Source organism: Rana temporaria, chromosome 1 (assembly GCF_905171775.1).
Source record: "Rana temporaria chromosome 1, aRanTem1.1, whole genome shotgun sequence".
Taxonomy (NCBI): Eukaryota; Metazoa; Chordata; class Amphibia; order Anura; family Ranidae; genus Rana; species Rana temporaria.
Window position 1 is genome coordinate 337,026,678 of NC_053489.1, and position 10,674 is coordinate 337,037,351.

The 10,674-nt window shown below is 45.1% G+C and overlaps 1 protein-coding gene across 3 annotated transcripts in view; it reads right to left on the reverse strand.

Annotated features, from left to right (window-relative positions):
• The window catches only part of KIAA1958 (KIAA1958 ortholog), a 95,407-nt gene extending 85,069 nt beyond the window's left edge, over nucleotides 1-10,338 (reverse strand). Inside the window, exon 1 of one of the 3 annotated variants that reach the window (XM_040361216.1) lies at nucleotides 9,987-10,338. The gene's annotated coding sequence lies outside the window, so the exon portion shown is untranslated. The remainder of the gene's footprint in view (nucleotides 1-9,986) is intronic. The other 2 variants (XM_040361209.1, XM_040361200.1) reach the window with 2 other exon arrangements.
• Nucleotides 10,339-10,674: the final 336 nt, after the last annotated feature.

Here is a 10,674-nt window from a genome sequence, read left to right on the forward strand (position 1 = left end):
CTGTATATTTTTAGACAAAACCTGTATAACGGCAAAACCAGTGTGAACCAGGGCTCTCTGCTGTATTCCAAAAACAGTCATTCCCTCTGAGACAAGACAATCTATTTCACAAAGCTACATGGCAAATATTACGCTCCTTTGCGGCGATACTTGTAGATACTCAGGACAAATTTGAGAATTTGGCAACGCTGGCTAGCTCAGTTCCTGTCAATTTTCCGCCCCTTGTGTTTTTTAGATTCGTAGATTCTTCATCGTGCTTGCCCGTGTTCGCCACGGACACCCCAAGGGGAGGGGGGGACACACCCCTCCCCCTTTTTACCCCCCCCCCCTTTTTTTGCTCTTCTCCTCTCTTGCTTCCATCATGTCTTTTTTTTTTTCTTATACTCCATTTTGCCTATTACTGTTCTTTGCCCATCTGGTGGGTCAAATTTTAATCGAATCAATTTTTTTTTCCGATTACTGTATTTTTCATTTTACCAATCTTTTGGATTTCACATTGCCTGTTCCATAGGCTCTTGAGTGCTGGTGGTTTTACCTTCACCAATCTTCCTAGTGGAATGTATTATTATATTGACAACCTAACTTAGGTATTATTTGTCTGCTTATGGTATATACTGGGCCTACTTGATTGTGGCTTGGATGACCTGTGTTTATGATATTCATCACTACTGATGTCTGTTTACTGTTTTTTTTGTATGCAAAGCTTTTTCTCAATAAAAATATTGTGGGAAAAAAATGCTCTTGTTCTCTAACTTAGGGTCCTTTCACATGGGCTTTCCGATTAGGTCCACCTACCAGTTTTTTAGGCAGACCTGATTGGACCTTGGAGTCTCCTCTATGGAGCGGCACATGTCCGCTGACATCCATCGACATCCAATCTGATCCTACCCGCTAAATCCAGACGGACGGTGGGCCTATTTTCCATCCGTTTGGCGGATCGGATGCAAACAGACAGGCCGCCATAGAGAGGAGTGGATAGGACCTGTCATCTGGGATCCTCCGCTGAAAAAGCGAAATCCGCAAGAGGGAGGCTCCCGCGTTACTGTAGGGCTCATTCCTGCAGGCAGAAAAAAATGCTGCATTTAGACTCGTATTTTCTGCATGAAAGTAAGGGTCTTGCTGGCAGAGCTACATGTGTAGGTCTGCAGATTTTATGCACATACACGCATAAACACAAGTACTTTGGGATCATATTTTAGTCACAATCTTTCTTTCAGTTTAAACCAGCTAAACGCTATGGCCCGGATTCACAAAGACTTACGCCAACGTATCTAATGATACGCCGCGTAAGTCCACGGATGCGTAGTCGTATCTATGCGCCTAATTCACAGTACAAGATACGCCTGAATTTTGGCTTCCTACGACCGACGTGAGTCTCCTACGCCATCGTATCTTGGGCGCATATTTACGCTGGCCGCTTCCATTGTTTTATGCGTCGAATATGTAAATGACCTAGATACGCCAATTCACGAACGTACTTGCGCCCGTCGCAGTAAGCTACGCCGTTTACGTAAGGCGTATGTCCGGCGTAAAGATAAAACACCTCTATAGGTGGCGCAACCCATGCAAAGTTATGGACGACAGAACAGCCGTCGTATTTTACGTTGTTCACGTAAGTCGTACGTGAATGGGGCTGGGCGTAGGTTACATTCACGTCGAACGCATTGAGCCGTCGTATCTTAGGGAGTATATGCGACGTGATTCTGAGCATGCGCGCACATGCGCTGTTCGTTCGGCCATTCATTTACATGGGGTTACGATTCATTTTAATACATCACGCCCACTACCTGCCTACTTTGAATTAGGCGGGCTTATGCCGGCCCATTTACTGGCCTTGCCGCTCTATGTTACGTCGGCGTAGCGCAAATGAGCTGCGCTACGCCCGCTCAAATGTACGCCGCTCTACCTGAATCCGGCTACAAGTTTTTATTGCCTGTGTGAATGAGCTGCAGTAAAACTAATAAAATCATTGGTGTTGCATGATAAATATGAGTGTTCTCAAATTTAAAAAAACAAATGGCACCTAATACAATGAGATTGATTTACTAAAAAGGTTGAGAATCTGTGTGAATAGCCATATAAGCTTTCCAATCATGTGCAGATGAAACTAGTTAAACAGGAATTGGCTTTTCACATGAAGAATCCATTGAATTGAACAGTCACACAAGTTATTGTATGAATATTTTCAACTTATTTAGTAAATGAGTCTCCATCAGAAGGATTAGGGTCTTTCTGCCAGTATAACACACATATGAATGAATGTGGCAAGTGAACCTAAACACATAAATGTGTCAGTTGGCTACAGTGTTCTGCTCAGCACAGTGACCAAGCTGCCAACAGGTTCTGAAGTCTTTGGGGACCCCAGGATGTTCATGTTCTGTGGCTGGAGGAGGGTGAAGCTAGTGTTGTGTCATTAGGGAGCTTGGCTGCCTGAGCCGGGAAGAGGTAGCTGGCTCCTGATAATGCCAGGAAAGAAGATGGCAGCATAGAACAACGGAACGTGGGGGATGAAAACAGGACAATGCTAGATTTGCTGGCTGGGTATGTGAGTATGTGAATTGTGCATAACACCAGTGAAGTTCCTCTATAAAGTGATTTGGTGCAAAAACACACCTGTTCCAACCAGGGTGCCTTGATGTTTCTTCAGGGGTGCCTTGGCAAAATGCCTAAAATTGTATACAAGCCAACAGGTGGATCAAGCCTGCCTTTTAGCCATGGGTTTTCATTATTCACCATTACGACTTTCTAGACAATAACATCCTAGCAACTAATGACCTCATCCGTTAATAAGGAGAAGTCTGTTGCCTCCACAGCATCCATGTTTGACCCTTCTATGCCCCTCTCCCTCAGCACTGGGGTCGTATTAGCTGATTGATGGAGAGAAACTGAAGGAGAGGCGAAACATTAGAATACTAGTCAGTACCAGTGTGGAAAAGTATTTGCTTTGGAAGAAAAAAATTCACCTCTAACATTGGGTGTCCTGCGTGTGTTGATGTTGCTGAAGTATGTAAAGCTAACAGAATCGTTTTTTACATTTTAGAATGGGGTGCCTCGAGATTGTCCAGAATTTTAAAGGGTGCATTGAGATTGTCTATAATTTTATAGGCTGCCTTGACTGAAAAAGGTTGAGAAACACTGCTTTAGAGCTTAGAAAATGAGGCAAAGCTCTGCCGACTTCCATCATCCAATCATGTGCAAGTTAAAGAGCTTACCATAGACATTACAACGAGGCCGAAAAACAGTCAGGCCTCGTACACACGAGGGGACATGTCCGATGAAAACGGTCCGCGGACCGTTTTCATCGGACATGTCCGCTCGAAGATTTCAGTCTGATGGTTGTACACACCATCAAACCGAAATCCGCGAGGACAGGATACGCGGTGACGTGGCCGCACCGTCGCTGCGACGATGACGCGGCGACGTGCACGACCCTGGAAGGTCAATGCTTCCACGCATGCGTTGAATCACTTTGACGCATGCGAGGGCTTTCGGCCGAGCGGACATGTCCGGTAAGTCGTACAGACGACCGAACATGTCCGACGGACTGGCTTCCAGCGGACATGTTTCTTAGCATGCTAAGAAACATTTGTCCGCTGGAAACCTGTCCGATCCGCCGGAAAATTGTCTGGTCGGCCGTACACACGACCGAACATGTCCGCTGAAACTGGTCCGCGGATCAGTTTCAGCAGACATGTTCGGTCGTGTGTACGAGGCCTCAGAAACTATTTCATGCAAAATATATTACAAAGCCATTAACCCAATGCTGGAACAAAGATTGTCTCTGGACAGCCGCACTCTGAACAAATGGTAGCCTTTTATTAAAAGAAGGACAGCACTACAAGTCACAGCAAAATAAAATAAAACATGACTGCTGACGCGTTTCGCACTGAAACTAGTGCAATCCTACTGCAGTGTCCCTTTAAGCAGGTCTTAAAAAGGGGGAGGGGGGGTCGGCGTGTACTTCCTGTTAATTTGACCACTGTGATTGGCTGTGACAGTGACAATGTCATCAGGAGCATGTCCTGCCAGCAACTGATCATTGAGATTGAGAGCTGTCTGTGGATGCATATCTGTGGCATGTGGACCTTAACCTCCCTGGCGGTATGATTCTGTCTGGAATTACGTACCAAAAGCGGTACAATTATTTTGCAAGGAAATTTGGAGTTTTATAATGTAGGCCTGTCATTTTTAGAAATAACTCACTTAAATCTGACAAAGCAAGAGTCTTGTAGGCATCCCGGGTATGATTTTTTTTTAAAACAAAATTATAAATTATAATATAATAAATAATTATAAATAATTTTAACAAATAATAATATAATTATAATAAAAATTATTCAATAATGTAATCAACTCAAAATCACTGAAATGTGCTCAGTTGCAGAATTGTCACTGTCATTATTTTTTTTTTTTATGACGAATTTCCCCACAAATCGCTATCGCACATTTCTGCAAGTGATTATAATTTATTATCGCTGTTTTCTAGCTGATCTAAAACCATTTTTTACATAAAGGGACACTTTTGGACAATCTACAGTTTTTAGGCAGAAATGACATTTTTTATTTTTTATAAAAGTACATGCAGGACACTGGGCAGACCACTAGGGACAAGGGGTGTGTGTATTTTTTACATACAGTACTGTAATCTATAAGATTACAGTATACTGTATGTAAAGTGTTTGTTTACTTTTTTGAATTTGGCGCCGTTCTCCGCTCCCGTGCGTCGTAACGTCGCAGGGAACGGAGATCGGCGGCACACGGGGAGACTGTGAATCGAGCGAGGAGGTCCCGCTCGCTCACACAGCGGGGTGGCATCGCTGGATCCAGGGACAAGGTAAGTAACTTGCCTGTGGATCCAGCGAGAAGGTAAGCCGCGCCGCTGCACACTCTGCACGTCCAGCCCAAGCGTGACTCGGGGTTACCGATCCTAACATGAAAAACCAAAACCCCGAGTCACGCTCGGGTTTACCGCCAGGGAGGTTAAAGCCCACCCTCTTTACTGTCTTTCTTTAGCAGCAGTAATTTAAAGGGGTCCCAAAGTCAAAATGTTTTTGTTTTTTTTTACTTAATACATTTTCTGCATTACGGTAAACACTCCCAACTCCTCTGATGAAAAAAAAAAAAAAAACACCTATCCTAACAACCCCCCATCCCTAAACACCTACCTATCCCCTCTCACTAATCCAGCACTGTCCAGGCTGCAGCACCACTCTCCTCGCTTCCTGGTCTCACAGGAGACACTGAGGCCCTGTACACACGACCGAACATGTCCGCTGAAACTGGTCCGCGAACCAGTTTCCGCGGACATGTCCGACAGTGTGTACGGCCTAGCGGACAGGTTTCCTGGCCTAGCAGACAGGTTTCCAGCAGACAAAAGTTTCTTAGCATGCTTAGAAACTTGTCAGCTGGAAACCTGTCCGTCGGACATGTCCGCTGGTTAGTACGTCTAACCAGCGGACCGAAATCCCGCGCATGCGTCGAATTCATTGGACGCATGCGTGGAAGCATTGAACTTCCTGGTTTGCGTACGTCGCCGCGTCACAGTCACCGCCACGTCACCGCGTTCACTATCCGCAGGGATTTTGGTCTGATGGTGTGTACACACATCAGACCAAAATATCCCAGGAGACATGTCCAATGAAAACGGTCTGCGGACCGATTTCATCGGACATGTCTCCTCGTGTGTACAGGGCCTCACAGTAGCCTATGGCTCCTCCTGCTGTCAGGCAGACTCCTGTGAGGAGGGAGCGAGGGCATGGCTTACTGGCATTGTGTCTATGGATGCCCTGTAACATACGTCCTGTATTATACAGACACCACTCTGGATGAATGAGAACGGGAGGCACAGCTGCCAGCAGCATTGTCAGTCCGAGGCAAGGGTAGCGTTAGATGTACTAGCAGATTTGAATACACTAACACATTAAAGCCAAACTCCAGCTCACATTTTATAAGCAGTTACAACGGCAGGTGTTTTCCTTTTGGGATATATTATTATACAGGATTTATATAGCACAGACAGTTTGCGCAGCGCTTCACAAAACAAGTGCGGATTGTACACAGTGGGAGCCTGTCAGCAAGTCCCGGCCAATGATTCACACCTGGAATCTGCTGATCGGCTGTGGGCAATCACAGCCCAGAGCTCTGTGTTGTTTACCACTGTTCTTTATCTCTGTACCGAGGGAGCAATCTCTCAGTTTCTCATGGCTGATGAGAAACAGATCTGTAGTAAAGATCAACACACGTTACACACATTACACTTTTAAAGTGTTACTAAACCCACAACAGTGCAGTAAAGCATGCCTCTTATACTCACTGTGGAACCTAAGGGGTTAATCATCTGAATTGTGTAAAAAGGCTGTTTCATCCTGTCTCCTCTGATCCTTCCCTTGTTCCACTGTCCCCAATCCATCTCCTGATACAACAGAGGCTAGGGGACAAGCCGCACATGCTCAATTTGGCGTGTATTGCTAGAGGTTTTTTTTTCTTGGGAGTGCATGTGATCAGCACAAGGCCAATCAGCACTGTCAGACAGAGGGTCAGGGGTCCTGCAGCCTCATTGGACAGTGAATGTAAAATGAACAAGATTTACCCAGACAATTATAGAAGTCATAAGACTGTCATAAGAAGTCATACTGCTGATGAGAAAAGGTATGTAGCAGTTCATATTTACTAAAACTATTGCATTTCCATGTGTACCGTGGGAGACCAGATATAGTGAATGCAGGGTCCTCCTGGGTTTAGTAACACTTTAACCTTTTGATATTCCTTGAATGGTAACCCCTTCCCAGTCAGTGTCATTAGTACAGTGACAGTGTATAGTATTATTACTGTTCACTGTAATAATGTCACTGGTGATGTCAGTGTCAGTCAGTTCTCCTCCACGTCAGTTAGTGTCAGATTTTCCGCTGCGCATCGTCTTGTTATAAGTTGCTGATCTCCGCCATTAGTAGAAACCCCCCCCCCCCCCCATACACACAAATTCCAGTATCCATCCCATAGTTTGTAGGCGCTATAACTTTCACACAAACCAATCAATATGCCCTTTAGTGGGATTTTTTTATCAAAAGACATGCACAGAATACATTTTGGTCTAAATTCATGAAGAAATTTGATTTTATGGGATATGTTTTATAGCAGAAAGTAAATTTATATTTTTCCTCAAAATTTTTGGTCTTTTTTCCATTTATATCCCAAAAGATAAAAAAAAAAATGGTGGTGATCAAATACCACCAAAACAAAGCTCTATTTCAATGAAAAAAAAAAAAAAAAAAAAAAAAGATATAAATTTGTCTGATGGCCAGCTCACACCATATGCAGTCCAGTGCATTTTATTTCGTGCAACAAAAATGTCTGCAAAGTAGTTTATATGGTTTTAAATGGTATAGTTCACAACGGTGCTTGCAGTTCCTGGTTACAGAAAAAAAAAAAAAAACACGTTACATTGTTCGTGCACTGGACTGTACTGGAACGCTCTAAAAGGCACTGCACTGAAATGCACCTAAACGCACCAAAAGCACTTTAGAGTTGAGGGCCAGTTCACACCACATGCAGTCCAGTATGTTTTTTTTCTGCATAAAAATTGCCTGGAAAGTAGGTTATATGATTTTGAATGGCATAGCTCACACCGGTGCTTGAAGTTCCAGAAAACAAAGTAGAACATGCTGCATTTTTCCTGCACTGGACTGTACTGGAATGCTGTACAATGCATCAAAAACGCACCGGAATGCACTTTAAGGCATCTTTCACACTGGGGCAGGAGGTGCGGTGGCAGTATAGCGCCGCTATTTTTATACTATACTGTCGGAATTGCTGCGATATTCGGCCGCTAGTGGTGCGGTTTTAACCCTCGCTAGCAGCCGAAAAAAGGGTAAATACTGCCGGTGACTTGTCGTTATGGTTCCCCTATCCAGATGGTTCCTGTAAGGACTGCGCAGGCGCAATCCTTACAGACAGAAATCTCCGAACCTCGGCCGGCATCCAGGCTCATTCCTTAACATCCCCGTGGATTGGAGGATGTTAAAAAAAGAGCCAGGAGGCCAAACGACCGCTCCAAAGATGCATCTAGCAGGACTTTTGGAGTGGTCCTCCTAGCAAACTGCTCCAGTGTGAAAGCCCTCGGGGGCTTTCAGCCTGATGAAACGGCAGCCGCTGTTTAGGGTCGGTTTGCAGGCCCCATTTTTAGCGCAATAGCGCCTGCAAACCGCTCCAGTGTGAAAGGGGTCTAAAGCACCTCAACGCACCAAAATAACACTGGAACGCACCAGATGCACTCGAACATGCATGTCCTTATTTAAAGCGGAGGTCCGCCCACCACTGCAAAAAATAAAAGACAGCAGCTACACATATTGCAGCTGCTGACTTTTAGTATTTTGACTCTTGCCTGTCCTGGAGGCCAGCGATGTCAGCACCCCAGACGATGTTTCCATCAGTTGTCGGGTGCTGCCACCACCATTGAGGGTAAGGGTACCCGACAGTGTACTTACAGCTCCACGCCTGAAACCCTACTGCGAATGCGCTCTGCTCCGCTCCTCTCTCCTACTGGCCTGGCGATGGGGGAAGGAGGAGGGAGGAAGCCGAGCTGCTGGCGTAATTCGCCACAGTGAGATCTTCCGGAAGTGGGCACAGGATACCTGTCAGGTATCAGATCCCCCCCAAACCAGAGATGGGCGGGGGGAGACAAATGAGTGGAAGATCCACTTTTGGGTGGAATTCCGCGTTAAGGTTAAGAAAAAAAAGAGCAGGAGAAAAAATGCACTGCATCAAAAAACGCATTAAAAACACACTGCAACGCACCAAAAACATGCATACAGAAAAGCTTCTAGAATGCATCTCTATGCTGTGAACTGACCGTAAAAAAAAAAAGGGGGGGTGCAACGGACTGCATCAAAAAACGCACTGGAACGCATCAAAAATGCACATGCAGAGAAGCATCTGCAACGCATCCTGACTGCATTTATATGACGTGAACTGTCCCGAAGGAATAGTGGAGAGCACCCAGAGAACAGCCAATGAGGAGGTAAGGGACCGCTCTGTGCAATATGGCTGCACAGAGCACGTAGGTATAAACCTCTTTTTTTTATAATAATTTACCTTTAGTATCACTTTAAGGCGGTATCGTTTATATGACACAGACTAAATAATATACACCAAACAAATGTAGTAGACTAAAGTCTACCCTAAATTTATGAAGAAAGATTATTCATTTGCTAAATTTTATAACAATAACCAAAAAAAGAATAAACTTGTTTTTGTCTTTTAATTATTATTATATATTTTTTTTATAAATATATAAAAAAAATGTAAAATAAACCAGTGGTGATCAAGTACCACCCCAAAAAAAAATGTATTTGTGTAAAACAAAAATATATACATTTTATTTTTAGACGGTGTTGCATGAGTGCGCAATCGCCAGTTAAAGTAGCGCAGTGCCCAATAGCAAAAAAAATAAAATAGCCTGGTCCTGAAGTGGGGGGGTAAAATCTTCTGTAGGGTCAGTGGTTAATGAGGATGTTGGTGGGTTATTTGTGGAGGATTATCATTATTATTATTATTGGAGGATAAGGATATGATTTAGTGTCAGTAGGAGTAGAAGGTCCTTATATAATATGAGCAGTATGGAGGACAGGCAGCCTCTTTGTTAGAGGAGACATGAAGGAGGGCTGAGGAAGTAGTAGACAAGTAGTAGTAGTAGTGAAGTTGTGAGTGTCTGGATCCTGTGTATAGGATGATGTGGACCCATTAGACACAATGAGACACACACAGCAGGGCTCCAGTCATCCTCCAGCCCCGTGGTGCTGAAACTGAGGCTCATGCTCTAATGCCGATGACGTCACAAGAACTAGTCCCCGGAGCTAGCACTCCTCACACTCCACTCTATGCTTCATTCATACAGGCGAAGCTTAAATAGGTCATGTAATAAGAGAAGTAATATATAACACCCCCCCTCCTCCTCCTCCTCCACAGCCCACCCCCAGCAGGGTACCTACCTGCAGATGGATCTCCATAGGAATGCCTGGAGGACGTGCTGTGTCTGAAGTGTCTAATAAGTTGTGCTGATATGGAGGACAATCATAGAGCGATGATATCAATCTCCTGTAGTGGGGGGGTGGGGGGGTAGGTGTCCCCCATCCACCTCTCAGTTGAGTGTGTCTGTAGGGAGGGAGGAGGAGGGGTGTAATAACCTAGACAGGGTCCCCTCTCCCCGCAGCTCCGCCCAGTCGGTGATCTTATATACACATACAGACAGGGGAGGGGAGCTACGGGCTGCTATCTGCTCCCGGAAATGGAATCCTGCCTCATAAATATACCACAGGAAGTATGTAATAACAAATACACTCCGCCGTCCACACCTCCCATTCACTAAAGTGCCGTGGCCCCGCCCCCCTCCGAGACGGTCCCATTCGAACTCTGAAGTTCGATCCAGCTGGAGGAGGAGGAGGCGCGCTCCCGCCTGATGCTCCCATTGTTGTCGGAATATTCCAGCCGGGCACGGGGGCGCGCCTCTCGCATACTCCAGCCGTCTGAGCGGGCAGCTGCTGTGGGATATGGCTTGTAGAGCATGGCTGGAGGATGAGGGACCACACACGGCTTCACACTCCATTTATACGTAACCACAAATCCAAGTTTAATGTGATAGAGAGGTAACTGGTGTTATATGACATGATAGAACCCTAA